This window comes from Cololabis saira, chromosome 17, assembly GCF_033807715.1.
Source record: "Cololabis saira isolate AMF1-May2022 chromosome 17, fColSai1.1, whole genome shotgun sequence".
In the NCBI taxonomy this organism is placed as follows: domain Eukaryota; kingdom Metazoa; phylum Chordata; class Actinopteri; order Beloniformes; family Belonidae; genus Cololabis; species Cololabis saira.
The window spans coordinates 37,732,005-37,750,126 of NC_084603.1; the positions used below are offsets into that span (position 1 = coordinate 37,732,005).

Below are 18,122 nucleotides of genomic sequence, written 5' to 3' on the forward strand. Positions count from 1 at the left end.
TTAGCAGGTCTTTACTTATACAACCATCTCCTAGTTTGTAGACATAGATGTGTGCCAAACGCAGCTCCATCTCTCAGAATAGAGTTAAAACATCCCTCCATCCATTTTCTACCGCTTATCCGGAACCGGGTCGCGGGGGCAGCAGCCTCAACAGAGATGCCCAGACTTCCCTCACCCCAGACACTTCCTCCAGCTCTTCCTCCATCTCTTCCTCCAGCTCTTCCTCCATCTCTTCCTCCAGCTCTTCCTCCAGCTCTTCCTCCAGCTCTTCCGAGGGGAGTCTGAGGCGTTCCCAGGCCAGCCGAGAGACATAGTCTCTCCATCGTGTCCTGGGTCTTCCCCGGGGTCTCCTCCCAGAGGGACATGCCTGGAACACCTCCCTAGGGAGGAGGAACATGCCTGGAACTCCTCCCTAGGGAGGAGGGACATGCCTGGAACTCCTCCCTAGGGAGGAGGGACATGCCTGGAACACCTCCCTAGGGAGGAGGGACATGCCTGGAACACCTCCCTAGGGAGGAGGGACATGCCTGGAACAACTCCCTAGGGAGGAGGGACATGCCTGGAACACCTCCCTAGGGAGGAGGGACATGCCTGGAACTCCTCCCTAGGGAGGAGGGACATGCCTGGGACACCTCCCTAGGGAGGAGGGACGTGCCTGGAACTCCTCCCTAGGGAGGAGGGACGTGCCTGGAGCACCTCCCTAGGGAGGAGGGACATGCCTGGAACACCTCCCTAGGGAGGAGGGACATGCCTGGAACTCCTCCCTAGGGAGGAGGGACATGCCTGGAACTCCTCCCTAGGGAGGAGGGACATGCCTGGAACACCTCCCTAGGGAGGAGGGACATGCCTGGAACACCTCCCTAGGGAGGAGGGACATGCCTGGAACACCTCCCTAGGGAGGAGGGACATGCCTGGAACTCCTCCCTAGGGAGGCGTCCAGGAGGCATCCGGTACAGATGCCCAAGCCACCTCAGCTGACTCCTCTCAATGTGAAGGAGCAGCGGCTCGACTCCGAGCTCCTCCCGGGTGACCGAACTGTTCACCCTATCTCTAAGGGAGCGTCCAGCCGCCCTGCGGAGGAAACTCATCTCTAAGGGAGCGTCCAACCACCCTGCGGAGGAAACTCATCTCGGCCGCTTGTATCCACGATCTCGTCCTTTCGGTCACTACCCAAAGTTCATGATCATAGGTGAGGGTAGGCGCGTAGATTGACCGGTAAATCGAAAGCTTCGCCTTTCGACTCAGCTCCCTCTTCACCACGATGGTCCGGTACATCGACCGCATAACTGCGGACGCTGCACCGATCTGTCTGTCAATCTCACTCTCCATCTTTCCCTCACTAAGAGCGGTTCACAAGCTTATCATGGACAAGAAAAAACCAAGGACCGCCACGTCGCCCGGATCGGCGTCACCGGGGCCCCTCCCTGGAGCCAGGCCTGGGGTTGGGGCTCGATGGCGAGCGCCTGGTGGCCGGGTCTTTGCCCGTGGGACCCGGCCGGGCTCAGCCCGAAACGGCGACGTGGGCCCGCCTTCCCGTAGGCATACCACCCGCAGGAAGGACCATGATAGGCTGGTGCCATGTGGGCTGGGTAGCAGTCGTGGCAGGGTGCCTCAACGACCCAATTCCTGGACAAAAACCCTCACAGTGGGGACATGGAATGAATAGTTAAAACACTCCTTCTTAATATGTTTTATTTTCAGTGTCCTGGTAACAATAACTTTATTTGTTTTGGAAACATCAACATTTTTAGGGGCCCTCGCCCCCCATATCTATTTAAGTAAAATTGTTCAGTCCAACTGGATCAGCCGCAGGTGGCGCACCGACAGTTTGTCACAGACTTCCCAAGTGTACATGTCAACTGTGATGTTCACAAATATGGTAATGATAGTCAAAAATACCAAATGCATAATTGTATGTAAAATAGCATCAAAAAAATGTGTTGCTCTGTTGGGAGCCCTGAAAACTTCTTTTCATGGGGCTCAAAATCCCTAGCGGCACCCCTGCCATGAACCACAAATTTAGATGGACCTAGAATGCTGGGAGACCTGCAGAGATGCCTTTGGTTCCGTCCTCGTTTTCTTTCTTTAATTTTTGTGTAAATGTTATTATCATTGCATACAACACTGTGTTTTTTTGTTGTTTTTTTGTTGTTGTTTCTGATTGCACCAGAAGTCCTGGTTCTGTTGGAGGTTTCTTTCGGTTATCGGGGAGACGGTCCTGCCCCCCGTTGCTTCGTGTTTGCTCCGGATGGAGGAATTGCAGCAAAGTGAAGTTTCAATGCAACGTAAAAGCAGCTTGGCTGCGTTCATGAACTGGAGCTGTAATAAATTTGAATTTAGACGCAGCTTGAATGCACTGGATTTAAAATGTACTTCAGCAAATTGGCCTGAATTGAATCTTACTGAATCTGAGCCTGCATCAAAGCCATTTCATTTATGTCTAAAGTGCCTTCAGATGGCTTTTGTTGAGATCTGCTGCCATACAAGTTGACCGAATTATCTGTTAGTGTTGCTTCTTGAGAAACATTATTTATCAACCTGGTGGCAAGTGCAGGCAGTGATAGTGTGTGCTTTTTGACGGTGTGTGTGTGTGCGTGTGATCATGCAGCGGCGAGCGCCCGGCGGTCCTGGCCAGTTATTGAGCCTTTGAGAGGAGAAGAGGCTGATAAATTCAAACTCTTTGTGTAATTGTCTTTTGCATCTGAATACAAATCCCCACTGCTTATGATTCATCATACTTATTTTTTTATTTCCTCCGGCAACATCTTTTATTAGTTGTGCACTCGGCAGCAAGATTTAATTTCTGCAGGAGGGGACAACAGCATCGGCTTGATGATTATTATTGAGAATGTGATACTACAGAGGCTGAAATAAAATCTATAGTGCATTAAAGTGACAGATTAGGAGGGGCGGAAGGTTCATTTACAAGTGTTAAGACATCAGCGGCTAATGCCCTGCAACGCCAAATAGAAATCCACCCTAGTCCCTGCTCTGTGGGGCTGTTTGAGGGAACAGCATGAGGAGATGTACGAGTGTGTGTAAGTGTGTATGCTTGGTGGTTGTGGTGGTGGGCTAGGGGGTGTTTTGCTCAACAGGAAGCCTCTAGTGGAGATATTTGAACATTGCTTGAAGATAGAGAGCTCTTGTAAGACACAGTGCTAGACAAATGAGATCTTGAAATTACTCACCAACATGAAACAGTGAAAATTATCTCCCCTGCTGCCTCGGTACTCCACTTGTTTTCAGGAAAACATGTTGCTGTAGAATAAGAAGGAATTCAGGGGCTTTTATTTCTTTAATTTACTCAATATATTTCTAACGTGCATGTTTCAGTAATTTCTAATATCTTTTATTTCATGAAAATAAAATGATTGAATTTTCGATGCGTTACTTGGAAACAAAGATTACTTATTTACTTTAAAAAGCTGAGGTGCCTGCGGTTGATTCTAAAGGGGACTCAGTATTTTAGACATGTAGCCAACAATGAAAACATTTATTTATATTGCCCTCTACAACCACCAGCAGGTGTCCAAAGTGCTTTACTCCAATAAATAACAAGAATAAAACAACATAAATGGGAACAATTAAGGTGGTGCAGTGTCCAAACGTCTTCTTTTGTACCTATGAACTGTATAAAAATAACTAGACTAACCCTCTGTGACATTACCCACGATGTTCTCGAGCTCATTTTTCAAAAATAACCCATCTTGGCATGATCTGACTCCGCCCAACCACAGCTAATCCAAAAGGGGCTAATTGGGTGAACAAACAAACCTGGCAGTTCGGTGGAATCATAGACTTTCATAGAATTCGTTCACGTGACCCATTAGCTTCTGAAGAATGGTTTTGAAGCCTTTGCTTTCGTACTTTATGTAGCCATGTTGCTACAGGAAAATCGCACCTAATCAAAGTTAGCTGTGGCTGCCAAAATAGCTGTAGAGCTGCAAACAGACATTTACAGGAAAATATCCAGTTTCACATGTTGAATTGATAGTGAAATCAAGAATTACTGCTTTATTTAGCCAACTCTAGGTTAGCACAAACTGCTGATTGCTTTGCTAAGTACTATAGCATGATGGCTAGAGATGAAGAAGTGATAATAGCTCACCATTGGCTGAGCCAACTGTCAATCAATCATATTAGAAACTAATTTATTGCTGTATTCAAGTCTCCTGATGTGGTACAAAGAAAGTAATCCCCCCCTCAGAGTTGTCATGACTGTGAAATCAAACAATTGAGACCAGAATGACTTTTGGACCAGGCCGTAAATGTGTTTATTTCTGCTCTAAAGTTGGATATTTTAACATGGGAGTCAACAGAGAGTGACTCGCTTTTGCAGCCAGCCTCTAGCAGCCAGTTGATGGACTGCAACAACTCTTACTTCTGCTTCAGACTCAAACCGGACGTTAAATGGTTGGCGCTTGGTTGGAATACACACATCTCACAAGTTACCACAAGCCAGCTATTTTGACCTGGCTTAGTGCATGCTTACTAACATTTGAAAAAAGAACTGCATGAGCTCTGATTGACAGCCAAAGTTAGCTGGCCAGAGCTTTCCAGAGCTACTCATCTAGCCAACCTGGAAGGGTTCAGTGGGTGGAGGTGGCTCAGCCAGATTAGAATGGCTGGGGGCAAAAGGTATCTGCTGTGGCAGCCAAAGAATGAACCAGTGGCCGGCCAGAGCTAGTGGCCAATGGTCCTCTAGAGCAGGGGTTCTTAACATTTCTGACCTTGGGGCCCAATTTTTTCAGTACAGAGTGGCCCGGGGCCCATTAAATATAAACACTGTATAGCAGGGGTATTCAACTAAAAGTGAAGATCCAGAACATCATAATATATATATATATATATTTATATATATATATATATATATATATATATATATATATATATATATGTATATATGTGTGTGTGTGTGTGTGTGTGTGTGTGTGTGTGTGTGTGTGTGTGTGTGTGTGTGTGTGTGTGTGTGTATATATTCAAGTAGCCTCATAGTTGTATCAACATCTGCATCTGACTGTTATATTAAAAAAAGTACATATTTGCCAATTAACATGTTTAACTTGAATTAAACATATTTTTTTCTCTTAAAAATAAAGTAGATTTTATTTTATTTTTCAAATGCTATCTTATTTGAATTTCCCCTTTTCTTTGTTAATTGTCTCAACACATTTTTATACTAAATTAATATAAACACATCTTAACAATTTAACAGTTTTGCAGTTTTTCTTTCTTCCCCTCTTTTAATCTTATGCCCCCACTTTCTGTTGTTCAGTGAGAGAACTGAGCTCTAACTTCTCCTGTCAGGACTTTAAATCTGGGCTGGATGGTGTCAGGTTCTCATATGCATGTGGAGGTGTTCATTGATGAGCCTGAAACGATATTTAGTTTTAATTATGTTCATTGTGGAGAAAGCTGCTTCACAGCTGGACCCAAACATGGGCAGGATGTTTTAAGATGGTCAGTTTATTTTTCTGTGACTTCAGTTCAGACTTGAGTGGATATGTTTGATGAAAAACTTTGTGTTTTGTTTCAGTGGCCTTTCACTTTCGCACTTTGAACGCCACGGTCTCTGAACGTATGAGACACTGGTTTTGTCCCAGTGGGAAGACTGAACAGGATGAATTTGTCCAATCCGGGTTGCATATTTAAAAATACAGCGAGGACAAAACTTAGTTTGATTTTACTTTAAGTTATTTACATTAATAAGTTGTCAGGACTCAGTGTGTCAGGTTTCATCCGAGCCTGATCAGCTGCGACGGGCACAGCCCGCACCGCAGCTCTCTGGTCGCGCTGCAGCAGTTACTTTCCGATGCTTTTTCGAAAGCCCGAACAGTCCAGTCCAGCAGACACGACAGCCCACGCATCTACATCTACCATCCTTCAGCAGTAACGACGGAGCCCACCGCCCGAGCGGCAGCCTCAGCCGACCTCCCCGGCCGCGGGGACGCGTCGGGATAAATGATCACGCCGCGCTCGCTCTGGGCGCAGACCCAATTAATCGATCCTTAATCCTGGCGGATCTAAACCTACTCTGTGCAAAATGAAGGATTTTCTCTGTAAAGACACACCATTTCTCTTACTATTACATGTACAGCTAGCTGAGTGTCTTCTTCTCCTCATTTGGTTGGGAGTTGCTATGCAGTCCCGCGGCCCTCGCGGCCCACACGTACAAAACTGAATTTTTTTTGGCGGCCCACTAGATGGCGCTCGCGGCCCAAGTGTGGGCCGCGGCCCTATGGTTAAGAATCACTGCTCTAGAGCTAGCCCTGGCTAGCAGTCTTTGTACAGGGGTGATGATCGCTTCTGCTAGCTTGTTTGGCTGAGCAACCTCTCCCACTGGATCCCTCAATGCTAACTCAGATCAGGTCGCAGTGGCTTATTACTACACTTAATGGTACAGCATAACTGTCATTTAACAAATAAAACTATGCCACAAATTCAACATGAACAAATATTAACTAAATACAGCCTTATTACAGTCATCACGGATGTGAAGTCGAGCCATGGCCAAAAGCCTTTTTTGTACCAAGCTGTAAGTAACACGTCATAAGATTTATTTCTGCATGAAAGTTGGACTTAGTAACGTGGAGATCATATAAAAGTGTCTCCTCTTGTTAGCATGTAAAACTCCATTTTGGAGTCAGTCTCTAGTGGTTATTCAAAGAACTTCACTTTGTTTGAACCATGACCTTAGAACTTCTTGTTAAGTAATTTTAAGAACCTTTTACATTCACTGATCTTTAAAATCTCAGATTGGGACTGATAGGGACTGATTGATAGAAGGCTGGTTGAGGTCCACAAAAAGTGTGTTACAATAATCCACACTTTAGATAATTAACATGAGTCATCCTCTCCTGATGGAACCTCATTTAAGTGAAGGCAGTTTAGTGACATTCACAGTTCGATATCATTAATAAAACAAAACTATAAGATGAGTGCATCACAGTATTTTGACTAGGTAGATGTATTTATAGGCCATCTGCATAACAAAAAATTACACACCGTTCTTGACTGTAATTGCCCATAACAGTAGCATGTATATCAAGAAGAGGCTTGGTCCAAGACTGGAACCCTGTGTTACCCCATATGTAAGAGGATTATGTAATGAGGACAAGTCACCAATATTTAGAAAAAAAAAACCTACGAAAAATGGTCCAACATGTCAAAAAATTTACTTTTTGCTGTGGGACTTTAAGCGTTTTGCTGATTATACAATTGCATAGTGTGATGTCATTGAGGTTCAAGACACTTCCAACCCCAATTCTGAAAAAGTTATAACACTTTGCATTCTGTTCTTATTTGCATAAAATGTGTCTTGAAATGTTCTCTTCTTGAAACTGGGGTTGTCACATATTTACTTATTTTGCCTTTACGTCTTAAGGTCCATGTATACTCACCATTTGAAATGGATACAGAGACAGATGAAACACTTTGTCTGTATCCTGCATTGACTTCATCTGTGTTTGATACGGAGTCTCTATGCTTAATATGATAGATGAAATAGAGCAATACCACCCGAAGTCATGGGGGCAGTATTGAGCATAGTGAAAATGAAAATGAAAAATGAAGCTCTCATCTCACTCACAGGTGTTCTGTACGGACCTCTCCACCTGATGAGGTGGTTCACAGTGAAACAGAATATCAGCTGTTGACGGACACAACGTTTCAATTCAATTCAGTTTATTTGAGAAGGGACAGTGTACATTCATTTAGAATTAAAAATGGAAATGCACCCAATTTTAGCTACAGAGCTAGTTTCCATTGGCAGTTTAGAACGGATATCTGTACAATTAAATGAAAGTGGAATATAAATGGACCTTAAATGGACCTTTACAGTACCTCTAATTTTTCCTTAGCAGAAAATTGCGTTCCACATATTAACTTGACATGTTGGATACCCTTCCTGGCTCAACCTCCCCCTTTAACCCGGGCCTGGGACCAGCGTCATGAAAACACCGGCTTGTGACCTCATAATGGCTGGGTTGGTTGTAACAACTTCACAAAAAGTCATGAAAACTTTTTATGATGGTTTGAATAATTCACAAAACTAAAATGTAGTTTGGAGTTAAAACATGATTGGTTAATCAGTGTGCGCACAGAAAACCACAGTTCTTTCCTTGCTTTCTGTCCCTTCCTGAACCTGATACAGAAGCTGTTGCTCTCATGAAAAGTGAGCAACTGACAGCTTTTGGAGTCTGATTTCTTTTTAAAGTGTAAATTAGAGCCATCTTTAGCTCCACCAAAGGGCTAATGGTAATTCAAAAGCTCCATTGCCGGTGTTAGAAGTGGAATGAAAAAGATGACAATGGACAGTTGTGAATCATCTACATGCATGATCCTCACTAAATGACTGCATAACAATGGAGACACAAGTAGAGCAAGATGAAATTAGCTCTAATGATATAATGGCTGCTCTCTTTACAGCTGACATGTTGAGTCACTCTGCAGCTGGTCAAGTCGCATCGATTTTCATCAGGGGTAGAAACCTGATCTACACTCAGTCCTCTTTAACGGAATCATCTCTCTCTGATGCCCGCAGATATTTATGTCTACCGTCTGATTCTGCAGAGTGGAGACTTAATCAGATCCAGAGTGAGCTCTATCAGTATTCAAGCCAGCTGCCTGGAAGAAAAAAGAGATAAAGTGAGCAAAGACACAAAGGAGGAGGATAGAGAAAGACTGAGCGACAAAAGACAGGAGAGAGGTGCAGAGAGCACGATAAGGCCAAAGCAAAACACGTGAGAACACTATTGAAGGATGACAAACCATGAAACAAATGCATCCTGAGACAAAAATAAATGCATTCAAAAACTCTATTCTCTTGTAAGTCTTCAGAGTTACTAAAAGCTTAGAAAACTTTCATTTTAGCTGTCATGCCCAATGGTTTAGGAGTTGTAGGCTACATCCCTGTAGAGGTGCAGCACCGTTCTTATATAAAAAAAGATGCTGCAAGTTCAGTGAGCCTGTGACTGTGGTCAGGGCCAACACCTCGTTTCCCCTTGCTTCTGTGCACTCCTGATATATAAGTCCACTCATTCCTCATAACGATCTCTGTTGTTCCAGAGCTCCTCTGTTCGGTGGTTTGGAGAGCATGATTTGGATTGTGTGGACTGAAAAAATGTTAACCTCTGAACAGGATTTTAGAGAGAACAATATTTTCCCTGTGTTAGCATTCATTGCTAGTTAGCACAACACAAATAACAAGCTTTTTCCTTTTGAAGAAGGAACTTTTGAAATTTGTTTGACTATTTTCAAACTGTTTCTTACAGTATTACAGTGTAGATTGTAATAAACTACAGACTCTTTGTCTCTCTACGAGATGCATTAGCTTCGTTACCAATAGCATCAAGCCAGACCATTCAGAACTGTACATCCCTGTGTTGGACACCAGGGTGCATGGTGACCTGTATTTCATATGGTCTAACTGTGGGAAAGTGGAAACGGGGCATAACTCATTAGCTTATGATGCCTGAAACGAAACATGCTAACACAAGTAAATAGTCATGTCAAGGATAACTTTATTCCTTTTTTTTTTTTTTTTTTTTTTTTGTTTTTTGATTTGTTTATTTCGAACACATAAAAAAAATATAAGATTTTAAAACAAATTCAAAACATACAGAAAAAAAAGCAACAAAAACGTAATAAAAACAGGGGAAAAAAAACAGTGTCCGAAAAGGAGCAGGTTGAAGTAAAACTTATTTAACCCTGCCCCTTTGTTACATCATAAATTAAACATAAATGTTAATAATAAATAGCTGCAATTACCTAATAGGCTACCAATTTTCCCATTAGTTGTGCCTTTGCACCTAACCAGCTAACAAACACCATATTGCCTTAACATAAATCCTAAAAATCCATATTCCTAAAAATGTTATGGTGATCGATAGCAGGATTGGATGAGCAAGTGTCTCGTCAACAGAAGTCTGTTGTCCTCACTGCTATCAACTATCTCAACCTGTTCAACTCTCATCCTTTGAATGCTTCGTTCTGCACAGTAAAGTCCACTAAAGCTGAAAAAAGTGAAATAATATATGCACCCAAAATCATGAAACCTCCTTCAAGTGACTTAGGTAGGAGCACTGGGTGATAAAAATGTGACAAAAATCGGGGAGTAAAAATATATATTTTTTTAAAAGTGCACAAAGTGGAATAGCCAACAGAAAATATACTAAAGAGAAGAAATGGTAGTTTTTCCTAAAACTCATTTTTTACACTCACTGTAGATGGCTCGTCTAATGATTCAAAAAAGGGATGTTTCGACCGATGGCGGTAGTAGGCTAATGTCTTTTTTGAATTTTTGCAGGAACCATGACATCACACTTTGATCAGAATGTTAAGTCAGCATACTAATAATATTTAATCACCACTAAAGCTTTGTTTTCTTCCTAAATAAAGACTGCAATCATCAAATCTCAATTATGAATGTTACCTAGCAGTGGTGTGAGAGGACAAATAGCATCTCTGTGCCCATTTTTGGGAGGACAAACAAGGTCACAAGCAGGGTTTGGACATGCTAGTGTTTTACAGTTCTCTTTCCTTGATGTGTGGCAGTAACTGGGGGGTGTACATAAGCAGGAAACCCGGAAAGAGAACAAGACCACAGTGGGTGAGACTATTCAGGTGTGTGGTGTTTTTGCACCATACTGACTCCACCTTGACCAAATAAAACCAGCACTCCACTCTTCAGAGACATGCAACAGCCTATCCCAACCCCTGTTGTGGGATAATAAACCAAACACACCTTAAAAGGTTTTCAAAAAGTTCTTGGAGACATACAAAAATAGAAGGAAAAGTAATGAACACCTTGACTTCATCTGAATCCCAGGCCAGGATGATTATACTTTTACAATATCAGAAGCTCTTTGGGACGATGTCAGATCATAGGCCTTAGAAAGAGAACTAGCAAACATTCTGATATCAGCCATTGGTTTCTGATGAGTAGCTTTAAAGCCATTTTTTATTTCTATGGGTGTTGTGTTTCAAGGAGCTAACTCCACCCATCCAAATTTTAATCAAAAACATCTAAATGGGCAGAACCAACCAGCCTGGCTGTCAGAACCTACTCAACTTGACTACCACGAGCTATCTATTTAAAGTTAGCTTAGCTCATAATAAACTATGATGCTCTTACTCATAATTACGTTACATAACTTGTGATTCAATTGAAAGTAGCTACCAAAATTAAATGTGAAATGACGACCACCAGAACTCTGGCCAAGCTCCTTCAGCAATAGGACAAACATCTGTCTGTAGCCTAGCCTCAGCCAAGCTAGGTGGCTATAGTAGAAAAGATGACAGCAGCAGTGGTTGGGCTACAACTGACACCTGGTCCCTTCAAGGCTGGTCTTGCGGTAGAGGTAGCTCGCCCAGAGCAGGCAGCTGAAGTAGCAACTAATGGCGCTTTTACACTAGTACCTACTCAGCCCGACTCGACTCGCCTCGCGTCGCCTCCGTTTTGCGCTTTTCCACTTGGGGTCGAGTGGAGTGGCCAAGTGCTTGGGGCTTTGGACTCATGATCCGAAGGTCGTGGGTTCGAACCCTGGCATTGGTGTCACTTTGTGCATCCTTGGGAAAGATGCTTTGCTCTCAGCTTTCCTCACTTCACCCAGGTGTATGAATGGGTACCTAGCTTTGCTAGGGGAAGCATCCAGCGATAGACTAGCGTCCTATCCTGGGGGTGGTTACCACCTGTTCGTTTGCGCTACAGAAACACCAGCTCTATGGGCCACAAGGCTCGAAAAGGACATACTACTACTACTAGGGGTCAAGGCGTGCTACTCTGCCGAGGTTCTAAGCGGGCTGAGTCAGGCTGCATCTGACGTCATCACACTACAGGCCACCGATTGGTCGGGGGGTTGGAGTCAGACGTCTGAGTCAGGAGGTGGAAATCAGCGAAAGAACGACTCTGGCGGCTTCTTGTTCATTTTATTCCACCAGCAATGGCAGCAAAAGTCTGTTTCATGATCCAACTCTGAGGTGCAGATGTTCTTAAACCTGGTGGCTGAGGAGAGAATTAAAAAGGGAACTAGACGGGCGATAAGGAACGACCAGATCTACCAGGAGCTCTGTCATTTCATAACTGCTCACTCTCATTTTTAACTTGATATCGAACACAAGCTACAGACCCAGCATTACATTTATCGTCTCCTCCATGTTCTACATCTTTAGTATTGTTGCCTTCTTCGTTTAGATCACACAATCAAATACGTCACAGCAGCTTCACTCCAACCCTCCTACTTCTGATCTGGGTATTGAAAAGAAATGAGGACAAGGCGAGGCGAGTCGAGTCGGGCTGAGTAGGTACTAGTGTAAAAGTGCCATAACTGGTACAAAGTTGGTCAACAAGAGTGATAATGCTCCCTTCATTATTGATTCACAGCAGAAGTGATGGCAGCTGGTGATTAACACCATTGATTGCAGCTGGCACCAAAGAACAGCTAATAATGCATAAATGTCTTCCTTTACTATGATTTTATCTGTTGTGGTACATAAAAATTCAGCCCATGTGTCATGGGTCTGAGATCTGGCCGTCAAACACTTTACTGAATTAGGCTGTAAATATTTTTACTTCTGCTGCAAAGGTTGGACATTTTAGCATGCAGTGGAGATTTAGTCGCTTTTGAAGAAAGTCCCCAGTGGTCAGCTGATGAAACATACTTTTCTTCACTTCCTAGTATGCTTAAGCGGAGCAAGTTGGAAGTACTGTTGCGTGTCAGATCATGTTAAATTAACATGAGTAGTCAGGTCTGAACATACTTGTGAAGTCCACACTGTTAAATCTACAGCTGTCATCTGCTGGTCTATGCTTGAAATCTTGGCCTCTGCAGTCCATAGTCCAAAACACAACTGTGTGACCTTGAATATGAAAAGAAAAAAGCACTACTTACATACAAAAGACAGACTGTACAGCTAGTGAATGTACAGTAGTGCAGTGTAAAAGTGCTTTGAGGGGTCAGCAGGGCTAGAAAGAGTTATATAAACACAGTCAATTTGAGGACCTCATATTTAACTTAGAAAAAATTGACACCCACGAACGAGCCGGGATTATCAGCAACGCATCACCGAGACACTGTGAAATTTCCTTGCCTTCTCCTGTGGTTTTTGACACATGTCAAATTATGAAGACAAAGTTCAGAATCGCTTCTTTCAAGTGTCGACTATGTTTCCTCCTCAATGTCACATCTGCTTGCTGAAGGGAAAAAAACCCTGCAAACTGTCATCGTATCACTTTTAACATGTTTGAAAATTAGAGGACATGAACTTTCTGCTTCAGTCTCGTCTCATTTTCACCCTTCACCAAGACTTTTCAGCTGCCACCCAGCCTGCAGTCATCTGGAGTGTAATTGCGTGATCTTATTGTGATTTATTTATCATGTTCCTCTGCACTCATCTCTCCCAGTAAACCTCCAATGATCTACAGCCATGTGGAAATGTCCTCTTTTAATCCTTGGGCTTTTTGTATTAAATCTAAAATAAATCTTCTCATTGTTGGTAGACAATTATAACCTTAGATTACTAACAATCTGTAAGATTTTCCACAGTTCCACAGTTTATTTAACAAAACCCAAGGTTAATTAAAGCTGCAAGCAGCGATGAACGGGCCCTCGCACCCTTGTGCACGTTCAGGCTGCAGTGGAAGCTTGTATGACTTGCATGTAGATTCTTCAGACCTGGACATTTAGTGGATGAAACCACCCACGACTCTCTATATCAAACCATTCAAAAGTTATGGCAGAAAATAGGAACTATCAAATATTGACCAATCAGAAGAAGGGGAGGGGCTAATTCAGGCCAATGAAGGTCAAGTACTCAATACCGAGTCCGATGACACCACCCACATGTCTTTATCACAACCCGTTTCAAACGTTATGGCAGAGAATAGGGACTATAAAATATTGACCAATCAGAAGAAGGGGCAGGGCTAATTTGCGCCATTTATGGTCAAGGACTCAAAACCGAGTCCGATGACACCACCCACGACTCTGTATGTCATACCATTCAAGAGTTATGGCAGAAAGTAGGATCCGTCAAATATCGACCAATCAGAAGAAGGGGCGGGGCTAATTCATGCCAATGAAGGTCAAAGACTCAATACCGAGTCCGATTACACCACCCACAACTCTTTATATCAAACCATTCAAAAGTTATGGCATAAAGTAGGAACTATGAAATATGGACCAATCAGATGAAGGTGGGCGCGCTTTTTGGCGTCTATTGTCGCCATGGTAACGCTTTTGATTGAGAAAAGTAATGTTTTGATGCATAACACACCTGGGTGCACGTTACTGTTTGGGCCGCATTAACTGCCGAAGGAATGGCATAAATTTCGCCAAAATTACACGATGAATTCAAAATGGCCAACTTCCTGTTGGGTTTCGGCCATGGCGCCAAGAGACTTTTCTTCAAGTTGTGACATGATACAGGTGTGTACCGATTTTCATTCATGTACATTAAACCGTATTGTGGGGCTTGAGGCACAAAGTTTTCTAGGGGACGCTGTTGAGCCATTAGGCCACGTACATTAATTCAAACCAATAAATTAAAAAAAAAAACGAGAAAGATTCCTACAGATACAATAGTGCCCGGGCCCTAATAAAGACAATACATCATCTGGGCAATACTATAGAGGCTACTGACACTGTTCAGTAGCTTGTAGATCCCCCTTTAATAGCAATAACTTTCTTATTATTCAAAATCATTGTAGAATCTGCTTGTCTACAGCCCCACAGCAGCACTTCAACTGGGTTGAGATTTTGATTTAGAAAATGTGTATTCTTTTAATGTTCAGCCATTGTGATGAAGATTTTGTTCTGTTGGCTTTAAGCATGGTAATCCAAGCACTGGCCATCAGACAGATGGTGACACATAATACAGAGGAGATCACATTTGACACGATTGGCGCTTTTCCACTAGTACCTACTCGGCTCTACTCATCTCAACTCGGCCAAGTTTCTTTTCCATAACAATTCATCACCTGGAGCAGGAGTAGGAGGGTTGGAGTGAAGGTGCTGTGATGTATTTGATTGTGTGATCTAAACGAAGAAGACAACAACATTAAAGATGTAGAACCTGGAGGAGATGATAGATGTGCTGCTGGGTCTGTGGCTTGTGTTCGATATCAAGTTAAAAAATGAGAGTGAGAGAAGCTTCAAGCGGCAAAGTTTTTTTTTTTGTTTGTTTTTCTCGGTGCTGCTGAAAAGTCAGCTGGGGTCACGAGCAGTTATGAAGTGACAGAGCTCCTGGTAGATCTGGTCATTTAGATCCCTTTTTAATTCTCTCCTCAGCAACCAGGTTTATGAACATCTGCAACTCAGAGTTGGATCACCAAACAGACTTTTACGCTGCCATTGCTGGTCGAATAAAATGAACAAGAAGCCGTCAGAGTCGCTCTTTCTCTGATTTCCTCCGCCTGACTCAGACGTCTGACTCCAACCCCCCGACCAATCGGTGGCCTGTAATGTGATGACGTCAGATACAGCCGCTTAGAACCTCGACACAGTAGTTACAGAAAAGTATCTACTCGGCACGTTAGACCCCTAGCGCAAAACTGAGGCGAGGAGAGTCGAGTCGGGCTGGGTAGGTACTAGTGGAAAAGCACCATATGACTACAAGGTCCTCTGGTCTTGTGGGTGACAAGAAACAACTCAAAACTCCAACTCCTTACTGTTGTTGTTTGACTGTAGGTATAAGATGCTTCTGATACAATACTGTTTTGTTTTTGTTTCCTCAAGCTTAAGGCCATAAAATTGCTCTCTTTCCTATACTCTGTTTAGGAGATTGTCCAGGGGTCTTGTACTTTGTTCAGATGTGGTTTTTCTTTTTCTTTTTTGACAGAAATTGCTTTTTTTCTGGGAACTTCCAAACAAACCACACTCTTTCAGTCTTTTACCAATGTTCTTTCTTTCTGTTATGGACTGGAGCGTTTAACATGCTCAGTGAAGCCTGTAGACTCTGAGATGCAAATCTTACAGTTTTAGTTTCTCCGAACATTGTATAATCTGACCTTGGGGTACATTTTCTGGGATGTGCACTGTTGGCAAGTTTGGCAACTGTCTTGAATGCTTTCCACTTGAATGCGAATGATCTTTCTCACTGACCTACCATTTTTTCTTAATTTTAAGAATCAAGGCTAAGCTGGTCACCAATCAATAGTCCAGGGCCCTCATTTTACACAGATCTATTTCTTTATGCAATTCTACCTCCTGTGTTACTAAAGAATAAATAAATACAAATGAAAAAAATAACAAATTACTTACTTCACAGTTTTGGATGTGAAATCTATCTATGAAGATGGAAATTGTTGAACCAGGCTGTAAATTATTTCTGCTGCAAAGTTGAATATTTTAACATGATGGTTAATTGAGATTGACCACCTTTCGGAGCCAGCCTTTTAGCGGTCAGTCAAGGAACTGCATGTTTTCCTACTCTCAGCTGAACTTTCAACTTGAAAGTTGGTTTAACACAGCTGATTACTTCATACAACAAAATACCAAAACATCTTCTTTTACAGAGGTCTACACACCTGTACACACACACACACACACACACACACACGCACGCACACACACACACATAGCCACATAGACATACACACACACACACACACTCACGCACACATACACATATATATTCATAAATGCACACATACACACACATATACACATATAAATAGACACACACACACTTAGCCACACATACATATACATGCTCACACAAACACACACACACACACAGCCACCCAGTCATATACATATACACAAACAAACACACACATAGCCACACACACACACACACACACACACACACACACACATACAGCCACTCAGTCATATACATATACACACACACAAAAACTCCCCATTCCCGACTATAGATACACTTCAGGTGGAGCTTTGATAGGATTATTACACACACACACACACACACACACACACACACACACACACACACACACACACACACACACACACACACACACACGATAGGTGTTATTATGGGATGGCAGGTGTTTTTATAGGATGTTAGTGTTATTATGGGATGGCAGGTGTTTTTATAGGATGTTAGTGTTATTATGGGATGTCAGGTGTTTTTATAGGATGTTAGTGTTATTATGGGATGGCAGGTGTTTTTATAGGATGTTAGTGTTATTATGGGATGTCAGGTGTTTTTATAGGATGTTAGTGTTATTAGAGCTTTGATAGGATTATTACACACACACACACACACACACACACACACACACGCACGCACACACACACACACACACACACACACACACATACATACACACACGCACACACACTCATACCCACACACATACATACACATAGCCACATAGACATACACACACATAAACACTGACGCACACATACACATATATATTCATACATGCACAAATACACATACATAGCCACACATATACATACACACACACAGACTTAGCCACACATACATATACACTCACACACACAGCCACTCAGTCATATACATATACACACACACATACACACACATAGCCACACACACACACACACACACACATACAGCCACTCAGTCATATACATATACACACACAAAAACTCACTGGGTTTTGTATGTGTAAATATATGTATGTGTATGCGTATGTGTATATGTATATATATTAAATATAGTAATAATGCACATATATGCCTTAGGTTTTTACCGACATGGTATCAACCATTAATATGTGTGCAGACAAGGTTTAAAAATAAAAAAAAAAAAAAAATTGACAGCCCTAGTTAATGCATACAGTCAGGATGGCCGAGCGGTCTAAGGCTCTGCGTTCAGGTCACAGTCTCCTCTGGAGGCGTGGGTTCGAGTCCCACTTCTGACCGTAGTCTTTGGGGTGGTAGCTTAGTGGCTATAGAGGAGGTCAACACTTTGCAAGGTCCTTAACCCTTACCGCTCCCCAGGTGACCACTGCTCCTAGTTTGACTAGAAATGGGTTGAATGCAGAGAAAGAATTTCCCCATTGTGGGATTGCTAAGGGAACATTTCATTTTATTTCATATGCTTTAGGTTTGACCAAACTTGGTATTAACCATTAATATATATGCAGACTCAATTTCTTGACCATTTCTTGTAAAAAAACGTTTCAG

General features: G+C 42.6%; 1 non-coding gene across 1 annotated transcript; it reads left to right on the forward strand.

Annotated features, from left to right (window-relative positions):
* Positions 1-17,774: 17,774 nt before the first annotated feature.
* Positions 17,775-17,857, forward strand: trnal-cag (transfer RNA leucine (anticodon CAG)). Its single transcript has one exon. It is a non-coding gene; the product is annotated as a tRNA-Leu (tRNA).
* The last annotated feature ends 265 nt before the right edge of the window (positions 17,858-18,122 follow it).